The 23,592-nt window shown below is 43.7% G+C and overlaps 1 protein-coding gene across 3 annotated transcripts in view; it reads right to left on the bottom strand.

Moving 5' to 3' along the window:
* Window positions 1-23,592, bottom strand: part of CA8 (carbonic anhydrase 8 (inactive)) — a 210,899-nt gene that overhangs the window by 174,226 nt on the left and 13,081 nt on the right. For 2 of the 3 annotated variants that reach the window (XM_024742664.1, XM_024742663.1), the window contains exon 3: window positions 436-509. The exons of the other annotated variant lie outside the window; for it this stretch is intronic. The gene's annotated coding sequence lies outside the window, so the exon portion shown is untranslated. The remainder of the gene's footprint in view (window positions 1-435; window positions 510-23,592) is intronic. 3 annotated transcript variants of the gene reach the window in all.

A 23,592-nucleotide genomic window follows, 5' to 3' on the forward strand; every position in this document is an offset into this window, starting at 1 on the left:
GAAGTTGAATTACTGAAGTAGAGAGGGCCCCCCCCCCATAATCTTCATTAGGTTATCATGCATTTGAGGAATTGATGGAGTATAGATGTTGAAGTGTCAAGTAATAACCTTTCCTTGGTTCAAAGTAAAAATGAATTAAGTAGGAGTCACAATTCATCTAGGGAATTAAAATTAGATCCATTTTTAAATATCGCCTATAAATATTATAACACGGAAATTTAAATACAAGTGTGCATGAACCTTGAAACTTATTTCCATCTATTTACTGACACATACTGACTCAAGAAATTGCTGTGCTGAATTCAATCAATTCTCTTCCGGTCATCCAGTGACAGTTTCATTATCCTTGTGTAGCTCTGGCTTTTAAGTGCAAACCCTCGCCTCATTTTCCCTCACAAAGTATATTACTAGCATATGGTACAGAATGTGACTTACTAGAAAGCTGCTTGCAAAGGAGGGTCCATAGAACGAAGATTTCTCAGACGTCTGTGAGGATTCTTCTGACGCTGCTGTTAAAACATTATTTTGTAGATTTAAAATATATTCATAAACCAAATCTTCTAAGCTTTCATCTTCTACGGTTGGTTTTCTCAGGGTGCCAAGTATTTTTTTACGTTTCTCATTTTAGTAAACCTCTGTCACCCCTGTGTTCTCCGAGGAATGACACCTGCCCATCTGTTCTTCTATCTCCGCGGTAAGTCTCCTGCTATGTTGCCAAGGCAACACTACCTGCTACGACATCATAACGGATGGTTATCCCTTCGCTGGACTTCTGATATCAAATGCAACACTCGGCTTTTCATCCTTAGGGTTAAAGTTTCTTCTGTAGGAGGTAAGGAAGCAGGCTTTCTCAGGGGTGATCTCTCCACTGTTTCCTTAGCCAAGAGCTCCTTCCACATTCAGGAAGCCAAGAGCTCTAAGCCCATACCATCCCATCTTCCACCCTACCAGCCTCCATCTCCCACAAAAGCATCTAGAAGTGCTGGGCATAAGATACCTCTGGCAGGAAGACTCACACCAGTGGTTTCCAAACTTCAGAGTGACTCAGAATATACCCCAGGCTGCACGTTAACAATACAGCGTCAAGGGACTTCCCTGGCGGTCGGGCAGTTAAGACTCTGTGCTCCCAACGCAGGGGGCCCAGGTTCGATTCCCGGTCAGGGAACTAGATCCCGCGTGCTGCAACTGAGAGCCTGAATGCTGCAACTAGAGATCCCGCATGGTGCAACTAAGACCCGGCACAACCAAATAAACAGATAAATAAATAAATAAACAAATATTAAAAACTAAACAATACAGCGTCTGGACTCAACCCTTCCTTGCTTCTGACTCAGTAGCTGCGGAGTGGAAGCCAGACCTCTTCTCAACAAGCTCCTGGGTAGATGTATGACAGAGTTTGAGGAACAGCGACCTAAATTTTCTAATTCAGGGACCAAGTTAGACAGTGTTTTTGTATGCATGGGACTTGGGTTACCTGCATCAGCTCTGCTGGGTTATTTGACTGAAAAGGCAGGTACCTAGGCCCCATCTCCTAACTCAGAATCTGAGCATGGGATCCTGATGTCTGCAGTTTAACAAGCATGCAGAGGCGGCCATGATGACACTAGAGACCAACCAGACCTGGATCCAAATCCCAGCTCTGCTGCCTAAGCCACCGTAAACACATTTAAAAACGATTTCTCTGTATCTGTCTCATCTGTGAAAATGAGGGTGATGCTATGTACCTCATGAAGGGATTGTGCACATGAAATCACAGAATCCATGCATTAGGAGCTGTTTCTGGCTTAGTCATGGTGCGTGCAGCTGGAGGGGATAGTCAATAGAGTTAGGCGAAGAATACCACCTAGTCTGGCCATCATTTCTGAGTAATGATGGAGTCTTTTAAGGACAGATAAGCAGAGGGTAACTTCTTCCAACCAAAAGTCCAACACACTTTTGAGAGACAGAGCAGAAAGCCCCAGAAGTGAAGATATGATTTCAATCATTTCAAAAATTGATGGATCCACAAAATATTCCTGTATTGCATTTAAAAATCTGGATACCAGGCAATGGGTTGCATATATATAATTCCAGAAAGAACAAAAGTAAAAACCACTGCCTTGGAGAATGGTGATTGGACACTGGGGTTATTCCACATGCAGGATATTTCCTGGACCTAAGAGGGAGAACATTTTTCTCTACCAGACGCTTGTTTCCTGAGCTTAAAGTTAAAAATCTGTCTCCAGCTGTCACTGACCTTCCAGGCTTCCAAGACACTTCCAAAATGCTGTTCTAGTGATGCACCCATAATCCAGAGTGAAATTACTCCCTGTAGGTTTGCACTGGCATCTCACAGATTAGGGGTGCAAAGTCAAGGCGACTGTCCAGTGTATCTGGAATTAGGGTGGAAGCAAAGCACAACCATCTGATTACTCTGTTTCCAATTTCACTGTGGCAGTCAAAGGCTGCTGTTCATTTCTAAATGGCCCTCTGAAAATAAACAACTCACAGAAGAAAAGACTCCTCAAAAGTGGCAGTGGTGACCTTCAACACCCATGACCCTTCACGCTAATCAGCCTTCTCCGCCTTCTCCACTTGAGGCGCATGGAGAGCAGAAAGCCTGATGCTGAGAGAAACACTAGGAAGACAGTTAAATAATTGGAAAATAAAACCTTTGGGGAAGGGCTAAAAGAAAGAAGATATTTAGCCTGGAGAAGAGAAGGCTGAGGAATGACCTAATTATAGGCTTCAAGTACATGAAGAATTAATCTACAGCAGATGGTGACCAGCTGTTTTCAATTCCCATTGAATACAGTACAACAGAAAATTGGCTTAGGGGGTAATATAAAGGATTTGGGATAGATAAAAGAAGGAATTTACTGGTTTTTGAGGGTCACAAAGGTTAAGAGGAGATAGGCTCTATTACTTAGGGAGATGACAGCCACTCTGTCCCTGAGGTTTCCTGGTTTGGATGGGTTTGTTGAAGTGCACTGAGGGGGAAAGAGAGCTTTGTTCTGTTGTGAAGGCCGCCCCGCTCTGCGGCTGTTCATCACACCTGTGCCTTTGATTCATGCAGCGTCTCATGATTGTACTTTTGTTTTCCATAAGTCATCACGATCACACCCAGTGATTTATGAAGTGCCAAGTGTGTGCTGGGCATGGTGAAAGAAAACTACATAGTTTCCACCTTTTAACCTTCGAAGCTCTGTCATTTGACAATTATAAGCATTTATTGGGTACCCCTGAGCGCCAGGCACTGTTTCAGGAATAAGGGGCTATCCAGATGGATAAGATATTGTTGTTCTCAAGAACAGCGGAGGGGGGTGTGTAGGGGGGGAACTTCCCTGGTGGCACAGTGGTTAAGAATCCACCTGCCGATGCAGGGGACACAGGTTCGAGACCTGGTCCGGTTAAGATCCCACATGCCGTGGAGCAACTAAGCCCATGAGCCACAACTACCGAAGCCCACGTGCCTGGAGCCCGCGCTCCGCAACGAGAAGCCACCGCAGTGAGAAGACCGTGCACCGCAACAAAGAGTAGCCCCCGCTCGCCACAACTAGAGAAAGCCTGTGCGCAGCAACGAAGGCCCAAAGCAGCCAAAGATAGATAAATAAATAAATAAATAAATAAATAAATAAATTTATTAAAAAAAAAAAGAACAGCGGGGTGGGGTGGGGGAGAGAGAGAGAGAGAGAGAGTGTGTGTGTGTGTTCAGTTGTGTGCATGCACGCGCACGCACACTAGGGAAATAGCAGGGCAGGTATATTTTAATCAGGAACTTTGAAAACACATACAAAACAACAAGGTCCTACTGTATAGCACAGGGAACTATATTCAGTGTCCTGTGATAATCCATAATGGAAAAGAGTATAAAAAAGAATGTATATATTTGTATAACTGTATCACATAATATTGTAAATCAACTATACTTAATAAAATAAAATCACACATACCGGGACTTCCCTGGTGGGGCAGTGGTTAAGAATCTGCCTGCCAATGCAGAGGACACGGATTCAATCCCTGGTCCAGGAAGATCCCACATGCCGCAGAGCAACTAAGCCTGCGCACCACAACTACTGAGCCTGCGCTCTAGAGCCCACGTGCCACAACTACTGAAGCCTGCGCGCCTAGAGCCCGTGCTCTGCAACAAGAGAAGCCACTGCAAGGGGAAGCCCGCGCACCGCGACCAAGAGTAGCCCCTGCTCGCTGCAACTAGAGAAAGCCCGCGGCAGCAACAAAGACCCAACGCAGCCAAAAATAATAAATAAATAAACGCACATACCTATCGCGCTCCCTCCAGAGACTGATATGCTTTTAGTGGCATATTGTTCTATGTTCTACCAAATCAAAATCATCACCTGCAAGTTGAGAACCCCTTTTTTTTTACTATAAAATGTAATAAGAAATACATTTTGAACTGTGATGCAGGATACACTCACACACACACATATACACATTCATACACACACATGACTGAAAAAAGACTTCATAGAACAGAGCTTCACTACCACTTTTATAGTTTAAATTTTATTCTATTCATTTTTTTAATGCTGGTCAACTGTAAAAAATTGACTTTACAACTCTCGAATTGGTCGTGACCCAGAGTTTAAAAAACACTGCTGTGGGGAAAGGGGGCCACTTTGTTCGGGCCTGAAGGAAAAGAACTCATATTTTTTGTGCCTCAGTTCAAGGGCAAAAAGGAGGGTGTGGGTCTAGATTAAGAAAATTGGCTGAGGGTCTCCCAAGCCTCTCCAAACCTTAAACTCAAAGGGTTTATATATATGTTCCTGCCCAAGTCACCAAGGTAAAAGAATATGGGGACAAAAGCCCTAGAGCCCTAGTAACAGAGCACACGGGACTGTCTGTGCTCCAGGCAGCCATTGGGACGCCTGGGGCCAGAGGAGTTGACAATTGAAGGTGATGGAGATTCAGGTCCTATCAGACAAGGCACATTTGAAGTCAAGAAGACACCAAGCACACAGAGAGCCTGGTGAGACCAAGAAGGGAATACTGAATTCCTGTCCCAGCTACATCACTCGTTAGGTCAGTGGAGGTCAGGTCACTTCACATCTCACGAGACAAAGCAGCAGAATCAGCTGCAAGTGACTGCCAGCCGCAGCGGCTGCTCCAACTCCAAGGTCACTCTCAAGGTCACTTAGCACAGGCTGAGGGCACGACTGCAGGTCTATCAGTCTCCCCAACCTAAAATAATGACACTGCTATCAGCACCTTCTCCTCCTACCTGGAGAGCCTTCTCTATAAAATCATGACTTGAGGCTGAGGAAGAGCTTTTTGGAATGGAGGCGAGAGCGAAGGCTGGGTTACAAGGACCGATTGGTTATCAATCAATGAGTGGCAGGTAAAGAAGATGAGCCTCAATTTCTTCATCTGTAAAATGGAGATAATCATACCCATAGTGACAAGAGCAGATTCGGGCTCACTGCTGGGACAGATGGTCCCACGAGGGCCAGTGTGCGTTATGTCAGAGTCCCTGCTTTGTCTTACTCTATCTGCTGAGTGATGCCTGGTGGTCAGAGGGTGGGGAAAAGAACTGAGCTGTAGAGGCCAGGCGGCCCAAAAGGGAAAAGATATAAATAGAAATATATGCGCGCACACACGCACACACACACATACATATACACGTACATATACATTCACGTATTCAAATGGGCTAATACACTCAGACAAACCATGATTCCTGCCCTCAATGAACTCAGAGGTTAGTAGGAGGGACCGAGGTGGAAATGAATGAGCCAAGATAGAAATATGAACAATGAAAAAACAAGAGCATCTGAGTCTCTGATCACAGCCTCCTGTACTTCCAGTCACTTCCTCTACTACTGGTACTCTGTCAAGGGCTGCCCTGCACCTTCCCTCCAAGGGGAAATCTGGAAACGTGTTGCAGTATTTTGGTTGTGGATGTCTTAGTCCATTCAGGCTGCCATGACAAACACCACAGACCTGGTAGCTTACAAAAAACAAGAATTCATTTCTCACAGTTCTGGAAGCTGGGAGTCCAAGGAAATAGCACGGCCAAGTGCCGGCTCTCTCCTTTTTGCAGACTTTTTGCTGTGTCCTCACGTGGCAAAAGGGGCTGGGGAGCTCTGTGGGGTCTCTTTTGTAAGGGCTCTCATCCTATTCATGAGGGCTCCACCCTCATGACCTAATCACCTCCCAAAGGCCCCAGCTTCTAACACCATCGGAACTCTACTCAATACTCTGTGATGGCCTGTATGGGAAAGGAATCTTAAAAAAGAGTGGATGTATGTATATGTATAACTGATTCACTTTGCTGTACACCGGAAACTAACACAACATTGTAAATCAACTATACTCCAATAAAAGTTTTTTTAAAAAATCAGGTGTTTGGCTTCCAACATGTGAATTTGGAGGGGCTGGATAGTCAGACCATAGCATCAGGTGACAAGGGGTGCTGCTGGCATGTCACGGCTAAGGGTGAAGAATGCTGAATGTCCTGCCATGTGTGAAGCAGTACCACTCAAAATACCAACAGCTTCCTTGTTGAGAAAGCCTCTTGAAATTCCATTGCAGCAATTCTGTGAGCCCGCTGAGACTCCCAAGCCATTGACCCTACCACGTTTTCATTCAGTGACTATTTTCTTACCTACCATACACCAGGCTAGATACAGATATACTGCATCCTGGCCATCAGGGAGTTTGCATTCTGGTGGGAAAGGTACAAAATAGAGCAGTAAACAAATAAGTAAACGGTATAACATCAGATGGTGGGAGGTGCTTTGAAGAAAAATAAAGTCGGGTTAGGGGTCAGAGATGGACTTGGGAAGCGGGTGACTATTTTGCATAGGAGGCGTCATAGAAAGCCTCTCTGTAAACATTTGAATAAAACCGGCATTAAGAGAGTGAACCATGGGGACTCCCCTGGTGGTCCAGTGGGTAAGACTCCACGCTCCCAATGCAGGGGGCCTGGGTTCGATCCCTGGTCAGGGAAGTAGATCCCGCATGCATGCCACAACTGAGTTCGCATGCTGCAACTAAAAGATCCCACGTGCACCCGGCACAGCCAAAATAAATAAATACTTTGAAAAAGAGAGAGAGTGAACCATGTAAAAATCAGTGAGAAGGGCCTTTCAGCCTGAGGGACAGCAGATACAAAGTGTGTACTCGGCAAGCTGTAGGAACAGTAAGGATGCTGGAGCAGATGGGCCAGGGGAAGAGCAATAGGACGTGAACACAGAGAATCAGCCACTCGTTGATCGTGGAGGACCTTGCGGGTTGAAATAAAGACTTTGAATTTGGTATCACATATGATGGAAAGGATTAGAAGATTTTGAGCAAGGAGTGACATGGTCTGACTTATATTTCTAAATGATTCATCTACAGAAAAGAAATTGAAGGGCCAAGAGTGGAATGGGAAACCAAATTTAAAATGCCAAAGAAAGCATCCATTTAGCCAACTGCCTGTCATGTGCCTGCACCAGAGCTACCAGGGATGGAAAGAGAGAGAGCCTGGCTTCCAAAGCGGAGGGCAGAGTCCTGGCTTCACCAAATCTCACACGATGCAGAATTCCCCCAAATGGAAACGGAAGTCAGAGCCTGAACCATCAAGAAAATGACAAATGTAGGGGTAAGGGACTAAGAGGTACAAACTACTACATATAAAATAAATAAGATGCAAGGATATATTGTAAAGTACTGGGAATGTAGCCACTACTTTATAATAACTTTAAGTGGAGCATAACTTTTAAAAACTGTGAATCTCTGTTGTACACCTGAAATTTACATAGTATTGTACATCAAACATGACATATGCAGCAACATGGATGGACCTAGAGATCATCATACTAAGTGAAGTAAGCCAGACAGAGAAAGACAAGCATCATATGATATCGCTTATACGTGGAATCTAAAAAAAAAATGATACAAATGAACTTAAACACCAAACAGAAATAGATCCACAGACATAAAAAACAAACCCATGGTTACCAAAGGGGAAAGGGGGGAGGAGGGATAAATTGGGAGTTTGGGATTAACAGATACACACTATTATATATAAAATAGATAACCAACAAGGACCTACTCTATACTAGAGCACAGGGAACTATACTCAATATTTTATAATAGCCTATAAAGGAAAAGAATCTGAAAAAGAATATATAATTATGTATGTATAACTGAATCACTTTGCTGTACACTTGAAACTAACACAACTTTGTAAATCAACTATACTTCAATAAAATAAATAAATAGGATGATAATATGAAATATGACATAACAGATATGAGATAATAAAGTGTCTAATTCAATGTCTATCAGGTAACAAATGCCCAGTAAGTTGTACTCAGAGTGCGGTTTACTATGCAGCTAATAAAATATATGTTTCTGGTCACTTCATTTGTATGGGATATCTCCTAAGATTCTGGAAGAAGCCCTAGCAAAGTGTAACTTTGTGGTATATGTCAACTTTTAATGTATAAAAACAAAATTTTAAATATTAAATATATATATTATACATCAATGAAACCTCAATTTTAAAAAAGAATCAAAGTTTCTTCATATAAAAAAATGTTAAGGGAATTCCCTGGCGGTCCAGTGGTTAGGACTCAGTGCTTTCACTTTGGTGGCCCAGGTTCAACCCCGGGTTGGGGAACAAAGACCCCAAAAGCCATGCAGCACAGCCAAAAAAAAAAAAACTTAATAATTTTTTTTTTCAAATGACAAATGTCCACAACACAGTCACTAAAAAGGACGTGGTGACTGGATGGGGCAGTAAAGAGAGGGGACGCGTAGGTGACTGCCAGGGCTCTGGCATCTGAGCTGGATGGGTGGCTGCATGATTTATTCATCAAGGTAAGAAAGACAGAAGGTAGAGCAGTTTTGAGGGGAGAGGTGTGAGGTTCCAGAGCTTGGAGCTCTGGTCACCCTTCAGAGCAGAGCCGAAGAGGGGTAGGGAACCTGTCTTCACACCCTGCTCTCCTTCGGTCACTAGACGTCTACCATGATGGGCAAGGCAGCTCTCCTCAGTTGAGGTGATTCCTGAAGACAGCATGGACACAAATAAATCCCTTCTTCCTGCAGGGGGACTGAGGCAGCATCCAGAGACTACCACAGGGACACAGAAGCACTGGTGGGATGTCAAAGCTTTGCCCCACGCCCCCTAAATGCAGAGGGGATCCCCACCTTAATAATGATTTTATAAATGTTAGCACCTACTCAGTAAGAATGACTGGTTAGAATTACAAAGTTGACTTGAGGGAAGTTGTCTCCTCTTGGCCCCAAGTGCCACAACTGCGAGCCTGGGGGCAACTTTTACGGTTGTGTCCTGTGGGAATTCCAGATCAGTTGTGGATGGCAGCAGGGTGGAACCTGGCTACTGAATTTCAAAGGGATAAAGATAAGCCAAGAGGGTCTGCAACCTCGAGGTACTGATGCTTCCCAAGCCTGGGGAGTAATAGCTGGCCCTTGGGGCTGACAGGTGTAGCCGGTCCTTCTGGCTGAATCATCTGGATCTGGATTGATGCAATGTTTAGACAGGGAATGGGCTTAATCTTTCCCTGTAACTCACAGATCTCATGATTTCAACAGCAAACAATCAGGTATCTTCAGAGCACGGGGGTGTAGGTGGGAGGGATGACCCGGAAGGCAGTGTTGGAATAGCCACACTAAGGTAAAAATAAGAATGTCTTTTCTTCACCTTCCAGGCTTGCCCTCACCCATGAATCACAGCAGTTGGCAGTGAAAGATTATTACTCACAAGAACAATTTTTAAAAGAGGCACTCGGTGGGAGACAGGGCTCAGAAGAAATGAACTTGTATGAGTAGGGAATGAACAACATTATCACTGGAAACAACATATTTGAAGCAGTGATTGATCAGAACCATAGGTAGAGAAAATATTCAGCTGATGAGCAAGTAAGACGTATAGTGAATAATTCTTAAGACTTCGGAGCTCATGCATTAATCTCTCACTGATAAAGTGTTTGGAAATGGAGTGCCCTTTAGAGGTGAAAAATGATTCACCAGATGACTCACAAATCCCTGAACCTGTGGCTTCACCAGTATTTAGAATGTCATTCTGTTTAGGACAAAGTTTCTAACATAAGAGGTTTTTATTAGTTGACTGGTTTTGGGGGGTTCTTGGTTGGTTGGTTGGGCTTTGGCTTTTTGGTGTTTTTAATCAGAAAAATCCAAGGACCTATATTTTCAACTTGTCATAGTTTTCTTTTTTTAATAATGCATTACTGTCTTTTTTTAAAATTAATTACTTTTTTGTCTGTGTGTGTCTTCGTTGCTGCGTGCGGGCTTTCTCTAGTTGCGGCGAGCTGGGGCTACTCTCTGTTGCGGAGCACGGGCTCTGGGTGTGTGGGCTTCAGTAGTTGTGGCTCACTGGCTCTAGAGCGCAGGCTCAGTAGTTGTGGCGCACGGGCTTTGTTGCTCCGCAGCATGTGGGATCTTCCCGGACCAGGGCTCAAACCTGTGTCCCCTGCATTGGCAGGCGGATTCTTATCCACTGCGTTACCAGGGAAGCCCCCGTCATAGTTTTCTTATAAGTCATGTACATGTCTGTGCATATAACTGCTCGATCAATTCAAAGATTTGAATTCAAGGAATACAGAATCACCAATATCAATTTTTGAGTGTATGCTATAGAATTGGGATAGTTCAGGAGAAGGCTCCTCAGTCAGGAGGAATCTGGAGTCAGACAGACCTGGGTTGTTCCTTGGCTCTGCCTCTTAACCAGCTGTGTGGCTTAAGGTAGGTTCCTTAATCTGTCTGAGCCTATTTACTCATCTGTAAAGGGAGATAAAAAGTGTCCTCATCACCTAGGGTTATCACGGGTAGTAAATGAGGCCGCATGTGCCAAATGGTTAGCACAGAGCCTGGAAAACAGTATCTGTCCTCCAAACAGTAGCTGCTACTGCTGTTTTGTTGTTGTTGTTATGGTAACGTCTAAGCCTAAAACGTAAGACCTTCTCCCTCCCCGCTTCTGAAGAAAGGGGGACGTTGCCACCCAAGCTTCAGGAAGAAAGCGTTTTTTAATCTTTCAGGGAGATTGTGCCATCAAGGAAAAGGAATCAAAGCAAAGATTAGTTGAGAGTCCTACTTCTTTTCATTTGCTTTCCCCCAGTGGTTGAGTGAAAGGAAGCTTGAGCACAGGGTTCCTCTCACACAACAGATCTACCCTAAACCTGGGATAGAATCAGAAAAGCCAACTGCCAGCCAGGTTGTCTGATTCATTATCAGTGATGGGGCAGCCTTGTGGTCGTGTGCCCTGCGGGTGAGGCAAGGGAAGCCCCTTCCCAGTCCCACAGCAGATGCGCGTTGTGTGGTACAGAGGCCCCTCCGCTCCCCTGCTGGCTGGACACCCGCCCTGACTTCTGTTTACCCTGGAGTCTCTCCTCTCATACCCTCTGGATTGGCAGGAAGGAGATCTGTATTATTTCTGCACCATGAGTTACGCTTTGCCCCAATTCTTTTAGGATTCCAAACCGTGCGACCTCAGCACAACATGGATTATTGGTACATAAACCGGGCATTGATACGACTTTTTAGAGGGGCTCATGATAGTCACAGTAGGATCTGCATGCCAGTTCTGCCATCGTTTGCTGTTTTTACCACTTCCTTTCCAGCGAGTCCCAAAGCTATCTGTACTGCACGAGGGTTAATGACTTGTCCGAGGTAAGTTAATTAGTGGTTGAGCCAGGAGTAGACTCATGTAATTGAACTTCCAGAACAATGCTCTTTCTTTTTTTTCCTCCACTTTTACTGAGATATAGTTGACAAATAAAGTTGTGAGATAAAGTGCACATTGTGATGATTTGATATATGTACACATCGTGAAGATTCCTCCCACCTAGTTAATTAACACATCCATCCCCTCATAGACATATTTATATATTTTTTCTCTTTTGGGGGTGGTGAGAACATTTAAAGTCTACCCCCTTGGCAAATTTCAATTATACAATATGGTATTATCAACCATAGTCACGATGTTATATATTAGATCCTCAGACCTTATTTAGAACAATGTTCTTTCCACTATAATTAATTCATTTATTTATTCAATAGGAACAAACATACATTTATACTATATGTCACATTCTGCTGAGTACTTAGGATATAAAAGTGAACAATTAATTCCCAATCTAATAGGAATTATTTGCCATTAATTTACTGTTACACATGTAAATTAAAAAATGCAATAAAGTATTCCAGAGGCTATGATCAAAGTAAGACTGGAAAAATGTGATTTTACCTATAGGAATATCAGAAGAGACTTGGCAGAGAAGATGATTCTTGAGTCTTGAAGGACGAGCAAGCAAAAGGATATTTTGCATGAAGATGGCAGAGGACACATTCTAGGAAGACAGATCAGTGTAACAGTACCATGGATACGCCAGAAACAGCCCCATGTGCCTACGTAGCTACAAACAGCTGGACACAGCACAGGCCTATCTGGGAAGGGAGGCATTCACTAAGTAGAGCAGGGCTAGATATGGAGGAGGGCTTTTACGTCATCCTGGGAATAGAGGCTTTATTCTGTGGGCTGTAAAGCAATTAAAGGGTTTAACCTTGATCAGATTTGATTTTAGAAAATGGACCTGGCAAAGCAGTGGAGATTGGATTGGGAGGGCAGGGGACAAGAGACAGGGGGCAGGGTGGAGTTCATTACTACTGCCCAGGCTCCACAGAGTGGGAGGTTCAGACCGTGGCAGCGGTGTGGAAAGGTAGAGAAGATATGAAAGATGCTGAGGACATGGAGAAGTGGGCGGCAGGGATTCAGCAGGACTCCCAGCTCCCTCCTCTGAAGGAATGGGTACATGTTGGTATCATTCACTGAAATGGGAACTAAAAAAAGATGTTACAGGGGAAATGGTGCGATTAGCTGCTTAAGGAACAAGTAGTTGAAATGTTTAACAGACAGTTACAAGGATCTGGCACTCAGCAGAATTCTGGCCAAGAGTTATAGATTTGGGAATAATCTCCTTACAGACAAGAGTCAGATCCAGGAGAATTGAGGAGATCGTCAGAAAGAGTATGCAGCCCAGTGTCTCTCACGTAAATCTCTCACCATGTGCCTGAGAAGCAGCTGAGGAAATTGCAAAATCTCAGGCCCAATTCCAGACTTACTAAAGCCAAACTATGAGAAAAGGACTCACGGCATCTTCTGTATTATGAGTAAGACAAGTGATTCGAATGCAACAGGAGTTTGAGATCCACTGGTATATTCGTTCAGGTTGTCCAGAGGAGATGGAACCAGTAGGGTTTGTGTGTGTGTGTGTGTGTGTGTGTGTGTGTGTGTGTGTGTGTGTGTGTGTGTGTGTGTGTAGACAGATAGATAGATAGATAGATAATGTACCTACAGATATATAGAGATAGTGATACATCAGAAGTGGGGGACTCAGACTCAGAGCTTCTCGCCTGTTCTGATGGGCTTGGCCGTGTAGGGATAAAGTTAGAAAGAGATTCAGGTCAAGGACAGGGTTTTTGGTTTATTTGTTTTGCTTTTTATTTTTAAACGAGTCTTTTCCATCAGGGAGGAGTGAGAATAAGACGCCCATGCAATCAAGGGCTGACATGATCCTCCACGGGAGACAGTCACAGAACGGGGGCTGGGAGTGAGCCCTGGTTATGTTCAAAAGCCTTGATGACTCAACTCTCTCTGAACGATGCTTTCCACAATGCACCCCCCCTGCCCCATTTTTGCTCAGTCGGTTTCCTTGGTACCCACGTGCATATGCTCTGTACCCCAGCCAAGGCTTTCCTCACCCCAGCCGCAGTCTGAACTCCTGCTCTGTGCCTCTACTGTGCTCCTTCCATCTGGAATCCTTTCCCCATCCCTCTCGCTCCTCAGATGAGAAGCGACAGTTAATTCCCTGCACAGGGCAGCATGCCTGTGTCTGTGTGCCACAGTCGCCTTGCTGCACTGTTGCACAGTTTTCTGTGACTCCCCTCTCCCTCATTCATCTTGACATCCCAGGCTCTTTGTATCCTCCACGGGATGGAACACAGTGCCTTACAAATGTTTGTTGGATTTCACTGAAGATGGTGTCAGACTGAGGATGCCAAATCGTGGTACATTCTTAAACTGTGATGCTTACACAACAGACTGAAGAGGAGAACCAGTCCCAGATTTGGGCCAATTATAGGAAAGAAACCAATTGAGGACCCATATTCCAAAACATAGGTCCTTGCCCCTTAGAGTTAATACGTGGGGTGACACAGAAATGGTCTGCCAACACAGAACTCAAGTATAAATATAACAAAATTAACACAAACTGTTACATACATATAACAAAATTGGGATTTACTTAAACAATGTTCATAGTCTATTTCTTTTTTTGTTAAGCAAGCTGTTCTTTCAAATCTATCTGTTTTTAAGTTTGTTTTCAGGAACCACTACCAGCTTATTTTTACTGTTGAATGCCATGTCCACACGGTCTGTGAGAAAGGATATGGCTAAACACCGTTTCTATAGAAATGAGTGCTGTGGGTCATGCATCGGCTGCTCTGGTGTTCTTTTCTTACCTGTGAAAGTGCAATTATGATGAAGTGCAGTTCATGAAAACATACAAACTGTGTCTACACTTCCTGTAGCCGAAGGATCTGGAAAGCACTAAATGTAGGTTCTACAGTGAAAGATTTTACATATTCGTGTAAATCATTCTCATTCATTCAGCCAGTCAGCCTTGCCACATCCTTTGGACACTTGTGGGTTCCATGAGCTGTGTCATACTAGGCTGTCATTTGTGGAGGTCATTCATGAAGGTTGCCACAAATGTGGTGCAGTTGGACAAGCAGGAGACTCTCAGGAAAGCTGTACAAGGAAGACCTGGCCGCCTTTTGGACAAAACTTGTGGCTCTGCCCATGGGTGGGTGAGCACAAGCCTTATCCAGATACCTCTCCCAGGAGTCGTAAAGGCTTCTTGGCTATGTGAGTCAGAGGGTTAGAGTAGACGTCCTTAGAGATCTGAGGCATCACCAGCCTAAAGGTGGGGACTGGAGTCACAAGAGTACATACGATAGTCCAAGGTAAATGAGCAGTGAGAGAGAAAAAGGAAGAGGACGTTCAAATAGTGGGGGCAAGATAGCACTTAAGGAGACTAGAGAAGAAGAGTCAGTGATAAAGGAAAAATCAGGGAACATGATGTCATATCGCTTGTGGAAAACAGTGGGAAATGCCAAAGAGAGGATGAGGCAGATTAAAGATGGCCAGTTATTTGGTACTCATAGAATCCCATCAAGAAGTGGGGTTCTATGTCCCCTCCCCTTAGGTCTAGGTGGGTTTGGTGACTGTTTTGTCCAGTAGAATACAGCAGAAATGATGCTGTGCCCATTTTCAGGCCTGGACTTTAAGAGACTTGCAGCTTCCAATCCTTGTCCCTTGGAAGGTTCCAGCCACCATGTAAAAAGTCTGACTACTTCAAGATCACCACACCGTGAGAAAGCCCGAGCTAACGATAAGAGAAATGCTCAGCCATCCCAGCCCAGGCACCATCTGCCTGGGCCTCAGCTGCCGTCTCACTGTACCTGCACGGGAGACCTCAGGTGAGGGAGGACCAATCGACTGAGCCCAGTCAACCTACAGAATTGTGAGAAATCATGATTTTTTTTAGAAAGCATGATTTTTAAAAATTATTTTAAACAGCTAATACTTGGATGGTTAATTACAGAGCATTTCATGTCAACTCCAACTGACACCAACCGGGTGTACGGCAATTCAATTCTGACACAATTCAATTCTGACACATCCACCCAGAGTTAGCACAGACTCCACAGGTTAAGGGCTAAGTCCTCCACAAGACAACTCTCACTTCAGACACCAGCTGCATATCTAAGGGGGGGTCCGGTAGGGGGTGGTCCCTAGGCCACGCTTACTACTGATCAACTGACAACAAACTCAGAGGTTCCCACAGCCCCCTCGGGGTTAATGATTCCCTAGAGTGACTCACAGAACTCAGGAAAGTGGCATACTTAGGATTACAGTTTTATTATAATGGGTGCACATAGGGCAAGATCTAGGAGGGTCCCCAGTGTAGAGTTTCCCGGCCCTCTCCCCATGGAATGAGGGCATATCACCCTCCTGGCACATCAATGTATTCACTAGCCAGTAAGATCCTCCAAGTCTCAGGTCCAGAGGTTTTATTGGGGTTTCATTCCATGGGTATGATTGATTAAATCTTTGACCACATGATTGAACTCAATCTCCAGCTCCCCTCCTTAGAGGCGCTGAATGGCTCAACCTTCTAATCCTGTGGTTACTCTTTCTGGTAATGAGACCCCATCCTGAAGCTATCTTGGGGGCCCATCATGACTCATTTCATTAGCACAAGAAAGACATTCCTATCATACAGGAAATTCCAAGGATTTGTGAAGCTCTATGCCAGCAATCTGGATAAAAATCAAACAAATTCTTTATTGCACCACACATAGCAATAGATAACTAGAACTGAAGTCAAGTAAATTAAGAACTGAAACATCTCCACCACTGAATTTGCAATGTTTACATTAAACAGAATTATAGGGACTTCCCTGGCAGTCCAGTGGTTAAGACTTCGCCTTCCAATGCAGTGGGTGCGGGTTTGATCCCTGGTTGGGGAGCTAAGATCCCACATACCTCGCGGCCAAAACACCAAAGCACAGGAAAGAAGCAATATTGTAACAAATTAAATAAAATATTTTAAGAAACAAACAAACAAAAACAGAATTCTAGGTTAAAGGGGTATAGCCAATAGAGAGGCAAGACCTATTTTTCTGTTACTTGCAGCCAACACCATCCTATACAGTGCAAATGATGAAACGTGTGTGTGTAACGCAATCATACACATGCATGTATCTGTAAACCAAGAATGCTTAGAAGCTACATAATAGGAAAACACAAGGTTATAGCAAACAAAATTGCCCAGAGAGTCAAATAATATTTACATTTTGTCTTGAAGAGGGTCAGTAGGATTTCATCAGGCAGAGAAGTCAAGGAAGCGTGATGAGGACAATCTAGGATGTGCAAAACATCAGTAGCTGAAGAAGATGGAATATTTGGGGATCAGTGAAAAGTTGAGTATCGCTGAAGCATTGTCCAGAAGCAGGGGGAGTCAGAGACGGGAGGCTAAAAATGGAGCGGGACTGATCTGTAGTAGAAGCTTATAAATATAGTTTAAGATCTGACTCTGATAGGTTTCATGGACCATGATAAGGAAATTAGACTCTCATATAGGTATGTGTAGGAGTCATAGATTTTTTTTATTGTTATAAAATATACATAACATAAAATTTACCATTTTAACTGGCAGTCAGATTTTAAATATAGGTGTCCATGCTCAAATCTGATTAGCTTTTAAATGAATCTCAAGATAACAATATTATTAAAACATGAATAATAATATTTTTAAGTCAAAAAATTAAAATACCAAAAGCAAAATTAAAATTAATAGCTGAGAGCTGTGGTAGACATGGGGCTGTGCTGTGAAGAGCAGAAAGGATGTGCTGCCTAGCTGTGGGCTGTGAAGTTAGCACGTAACCCCCAGCCACTTTGAGACTGGTTTCAGCTGCAGAGAGCACCCTGAGGACAGGTGCTTCCCGGGTATATTAGTCAGAGTTCTCCAGAGAACCAATAGAGAGATAGAGGTAGATAGAGACAGAGATAATACAAAGAGAGAGAGATTGACTTATTACAAGATGCTGGCTCACATGATTCTGGAGACTGAGAAACCCCATGATCTGCCATCTGCAAGGCAGAGGCCCAGGAAAAACAGTGGTGTCGATTCCAGTCCAAATCACAAGGCCTGGGAACCAGAGGAGCTGATGATGTAAGTCCCAGTCCAAGTGCACAAGGCCAACATCACAGCTCAACAGTCAGGCACAGAAAGTGAATTCTCCCTTCCCCTGCACTTTTCTTCTATTCAGCCGCTCAGCTGATGGGATGATGACCACCCACATGGCGAAGGCAATCTGCTTCACTGACGCTACCAGTTCAAACACTAATGTCATCCAGAAACACCCCCGCAGACACATCCAGAAATAGTGTTTAGCCAAGTATCTGAGCACCCCGTATCCCAGTCAAGTTGACACAAAATTAGCACAGGGGCAATGTGCATCTCTTGCCTGAGTAAGGCAGAAGGTAGAAGGTCCAGTCTTCCACCTGAAGGGTGCCACACAAACGGACACAATGTGTTCCAGAGCTCCTGCAGGGTTGCTGAAGCCTGTATTGCAACTTCTCCATCTGCCCAATGCTGCTTCTACCCCCCTTCCTTTTATAAGGAAGGAATATTTGATATTCCTATCAAATATACTGCAAACTTGGTCTCCGTGTGTGCCTCTGAAGATGTGTCTCCTCCGTGTCTGCCTGAACTATGACAGTGGGGTGCTATGTAAAGACACGAATTTTGAAAACATTCAGACACAGGTTTGAAACACAGCTCTGCTATTTATTAGCTATGGGACATCGGACAAGTAATTCAACTTCACTTAGTTTTCTCATCTGTAAAATGTGAATGAAACCTACATACCTTGCCGTGTTATCATACAAATTAGAAAAAATGTATGTGACATCCCTGAATATAAGAAGCACTCAAAAAATGTAGCTCATGTTGTTTGGTAGAAGACATCATTGGGTGTCCATCCAGGACATGTTCAGATTACTTCATTCAGAGGGAATGCCTGGCAGGACATTCCTGAGACAATTCCCTTGCAGGGTCTGATGCCCACAAATAACCTTGGTGCCTGCAAACAAAGGGATGTCAGCAGGGATGGTGCATCAAAATTCAAGGATCACATGTTAAGTTCTCCAAATAATTTTTGAAATCCTTCACCCTTGGCTTGAGATGAGAGGGAGAAGAGAATACCTACAATTCTCCTAGAAATAGTGTGATGGTAGGTGATCAACTAACAGTGGGCAGGCCATTTGGGGACCAATCTCTTTTGCAAGACCTGCATGATGGCACCTGGTATTAGTTTCTCAGTCACTTGGGCTTCTTCAAAACCTTTAAATTGCGTTTAAGGTTCTGCTCCACAATAATTAGCAAAGAAACAAAAAGATCCTGTTTTCATGGATCTTTGAGTCTATTGAGAGAGAAAAATAATAACACATATAAATATGTAATTGAAAACAATGATGAGTCCTATGAAGGAAAGGTTCACTGGATGTGGTAGACTTTGGCCCCCAGTGAACCAGGCCTCCTGGCAGTTTGCCCTTGTGCAATCCCCTTCCATGTTGACAATGGTTTGATTCTTGGGACATGATATACATGGTGCCAGCAGAGGTTTGATGAGCACTTGCCCAATGGGACTAGACCTCTTGGAATGCACTTTCTTAGAATCCAGTTGCCATTCTACGAATAAGTGCACAGTCTACATGGAGGATCACCAAGGGCCTTGAACTCCCAGCTGGTGTCCAGCATGATATGCTGGACTCCGGACCTTCCAGCTATCTCAGCACCTCAGTCAAGTTCACATGAAGAAATGAGAACCACCTGATCAACAAAAATAATCATGGTAATTAATACCCTGTTGGTATTTAAAACCACTGAATTTGGGAGTGGTTTGTAACACATTAATAGATAACAAAAACACAAGGCTATGAGAACAAAAACAAAATGTCCTACCTAGCCTAGAAAATTGGAAGGCGTTTCCAGAGGAATTGATCATTTACATGGACTCTGAAAGAAAAATAAGAGTCATCTTCCAGAGAGGGCAGAAAGCACAAAGGCCTGTGTTTGAAGGGAAGAAGATGCATTCAAAATCGGAATGAAGGTCATTTTCTTAAGAATCTTCACCTAATTATGAAACATATAGAGGGAATTTCCTGGCAGTCCAGTGGTTAGGACTCAGTGCTTTCACTGCCATGGCCCAGGTTCAATCCCTGGTTGGGGAGCTAAGATCCCGCAAGCTGCGCAGTATGGCCAAATAATAATAATAATAAAATAAATGAAACATAGAAAGGCAAACGTGTACATACTTACTTTATTTATTTTCTACAGCAGTAGTATATTTAAGAAGGAGTTGAGAGACTTCCCTGGTGGTTCAGTGGTTAAGACTCTGCGTTCCCAACGCAGGGGGCACAGGTTTAATCCCTGGTCAGGGAACTAAATCGCACACGCCACAACTAAGACCCGGCACAGCCAAATAAATGAATAAATAATTTTTTAAAAAAAAGATGGAGTTGAAAGCCCAGAGCTAAAACTGGTATTTCTCTCCTTGATTACTACTGACTTGCTATTACGAGCCATCTGCGACACGAACACATTGTGCTGGGACCATCTGTAATGTTCCTAATCTAATGGTTTAAATGATGGCTCATGTTCTCATTAGAAGATATTAGCACCTCAAAAACATTTGCTGGAAATAGCAAGGTACTGATCCCTTCAGATCCTATCAGATAGCTACCCTGGAAATTAATGCATGTAAGAGCAGGAAGAAAGGAAACCAATACTCATTGAATCCCTTCTAGAGGCCAGGACATTTGACAGACTCCTTGCATACATTCTCTCATTAATCCTCTCAGAAGTCTCAAAGGTATGTTTTATTATTCTATTTTTACTTATTAAAGAAAGTAAGGCTTTTAAACATTCATTAACCTGCTCAAGATCACACAGCTCCGCAGTGGCAGAGCCAGGATTTAAGCCCCAGGCTCTCTGCTTCTGAGATCTATGATATCCATAGCAGCTGTTGTTGACCGCCTCCCCTAAATCCATTTCCCCTTCCTTCCACACTTTTGTTCAGGTATCCATATCTTCCTGGGGTGTTTTCCATCATCTCCAAGCAATTCTCCAAAGGTCAGTGGACGTCAAGTGGGTGGCATACAAATTTATCTCAATTCTGACCCTATCTACTTAGAGATAGCATCACATCCCACAGGTTAAGGGCTCAGGCTCACCAGATTCCCCTGCTTGAGATCCAGTCTCAAGTCCAGGGGGCACCTGCTGAATGACCAGCTATAAATTGGAGTTCCCAGAAACCCGAGGGGTCCTTGGGTCTGATAATTTGCTAGAATGACTCACAAAGCTCAGGAAAACATTTATTTAACATTTAACTGGTTTTCATAAAAGGATACTACTCAGAACAGCTAGATGAAAGAGATGCGCTCTCTGGGTACACCACTCTCCCAGCACCTCCATGTGTTCACCAACCCAGAAGCTCTTCAAATGTCTCATTGTTCAAGAGTTTTTATAGAGCTTAATCTGCAGTACCCCTTCCCTTTCCTAGAGGTTGCTGGGTGGGCCTGAAAGTCTCACCTTCTAATCACTCAGTCTTTCTGGTGACCAGCCCCATCCTGAGGCTATGTAGGGACACAGCCTTGAGTCTCCTCATTAACATAGACTCCTGTGTGATCAAAACATGGGCTTCTTAATGAATAACAAAAGACTTTCTGATCGCTCAGGAAATTCCAAGGGTTTTAGGAGCTCTGTGCTAGGAATGGGGATAGACCAAATATATTTCTTATTATACCACACCTCCTCATGAAGCCAGTGAAATTCAAGGGTGGGCTTCTCTGTCTACAGCAGCATTTCTTAGCAGCAGGCACAATGGGCATTTGGGGCTGGCCAGCTCTTTGCTCTGAACTGTCCCATGCATCTTGGGATGTCTTGCATCCCTAACTTCCTCCTGCAGTCATTCTAATGACCCAAAATGCCCAACACACACCTGAATGCCAAGGCTCTGCTTGAACAGCTGGTCCATAGGGAGCACAGTGTTTCCTGCTAATGACAGTTCAGGAACTTACGCAGTGGTTGGTAAGCCAACCATGGGGTGGAATTTCTCTGCCACAGGTGGTGGTCCAGGAATAAGAATGCAGCTTGGGGGACTTACCTGGTGGTGCAGTGGTTAAGCATCCACCTGCCAATGCAGGGAACACGGGTTCGAGCCCTGGTCTGCGAAGATCCCACATGCTGCGGAGCAACTAAGCCCATGCGCCACAACTACCAAGCCTGCGCTCTAGAGCCCGCCAGCCGCAGCTACCGAGCTCACATGCTACAACTCCTGAAGCCCGCACGCCTAGAGCCCATGCTCCGCAACAAGAGAAGCCACTGCAATGAGAAGCCCGCGCACTGCAACAAAGAGTAGCCCCTGCTCACCGCGTCTAGAGAAAGCCCATGCGCATCAACGAAGACCCAACACAGCCAAAAATAAATAAATAAAAATAAATTTATTTTTTAAAAAAGAATGCAGCTTGGGTAAATGATGTGTAAGGGAGGTTTGCTAGGGAGCTCTCTGGAGAGAGTATATCTGGAAGAAACAGATTTTTTTACCCTGGAATTTTTCATGTAAAACTTTCATGTAAAACTTTTCACTCATCTCTGGAGTTTTTTTGTCGAATGAGGCAATAAATCACCTTTATTCCTTAAGTCAATGAAGTTAAATAACAAATCCCAAATGTTGGACTTCCTGTTTTTTACCATGGCAAGTACTCTACCTGATAGAATACCTTTCTTAGGCTTTCAGGTCCTGCTGTCTCTACACAAAGAACATGGCCCTTTGGGCTAGCGGCAGTGAAGGGCAGGACAAAGGCATCGATTTCTATTTCAAAACTTTCCCAACTTTCTGTCCTTTACTTCAGATTTCTTCTGTATCTGCCTTTGGTGTAGCTCCCTCCTCTCAGTAGAAGAGATGTTCCTTTCTCAGTCCAAGGTGAATTCCTTCACTTCCTCTCTTGGTCCAGACTCTTCCTACCTCCTCAGAAGTGCGTACCTCTCTCCCCATCACGCATTTTCCCTCTGTCTTGACTCTCCCTTTCTATGGTTCTTTACCCAAGATACATACTATGCCCAGACTTTCTCTTGTCAACCAAGTCCTCTCTCCTACTAATGCACTTCTTATCTCTGGCACGGCCCCGTCACAGCCAAGTTCCTTAAAAGTGCCATCTCCGGGACTTCCCTGGCAGTCCAGTGGTTAAGACTCTGCGCTTCCTCAAACCCAGGGGGCATGGGTTTGATCCCTGGTCGGGGAACTAAGATTCCACAAGCCATGTGGCCTGGCCAAAAAAAAAAAAAAAAAGTGCCACCTTCATTGACTTCCCCACTTTCTAGTGTTTGCACTCCCCTTCCCCAACTAATCCTTAAACTACTATTATCTGATTTATGCCCTCAACTTCTCCAATGAAACTTCAATGGCGATGTCCACTGATGAACTCCTAAATGATAAACCCAATAAGTATTTTCATCTTTATCATTTCTAATCTTTTTATTAAATATGTCAATCAGTTTGTCCTTCAAAAATTCTCTCTTCCTTTGGAGTCTGTGTTTACCACCCTCTGATGCATAGGTTCTTAATCTGGGGGCTGTGGATTACATAGATATGGATAGGGGGAAATTTGCATCTTTATTTGTATTAACTCTAACTGAAATTTAACATTTTATTCAACTATGATTGTTGTCAGCACCATGGTCTATTAGCAGTATCTACCGATTTGTCACCAATAGAAATACGGATGTTGTCATCTTGCAATACAATTGATACAAACATCTTGTCCTATCATTTACACTCATCCCAACTGCTAAATTATAGCCATTATTAGACCTCTTGTTAGATCTTGGTTTTTAATATATTAATAAAGAAGCACATATATTACTCTAACACAAATTTGTTTTGGAAATATTTTAAAAACAATTCTATTTTTTTTTTTTTTTTTTTTTTTTTTTT

The sequence above is a fragment of the Neophocaena asiaeorientalis genome, unplaced genomic scaffold (genome assembly GCF_003031525.2).
Source record: "Neophocaena asiaeorientalis asiaeorientalis breed wild unplaced genomic scaffold, Neophocaena_asiaeorientalis_V1.1 scaffold226, whole genome shotgun sequence".
Classification (NCBI taxonomy): Eukaryota; Metazoa; Chordata; class Mammalia; order Artiodactyla; family Phocoenidae; genus Neophocaena; species Neophocaena asiaeorientalis.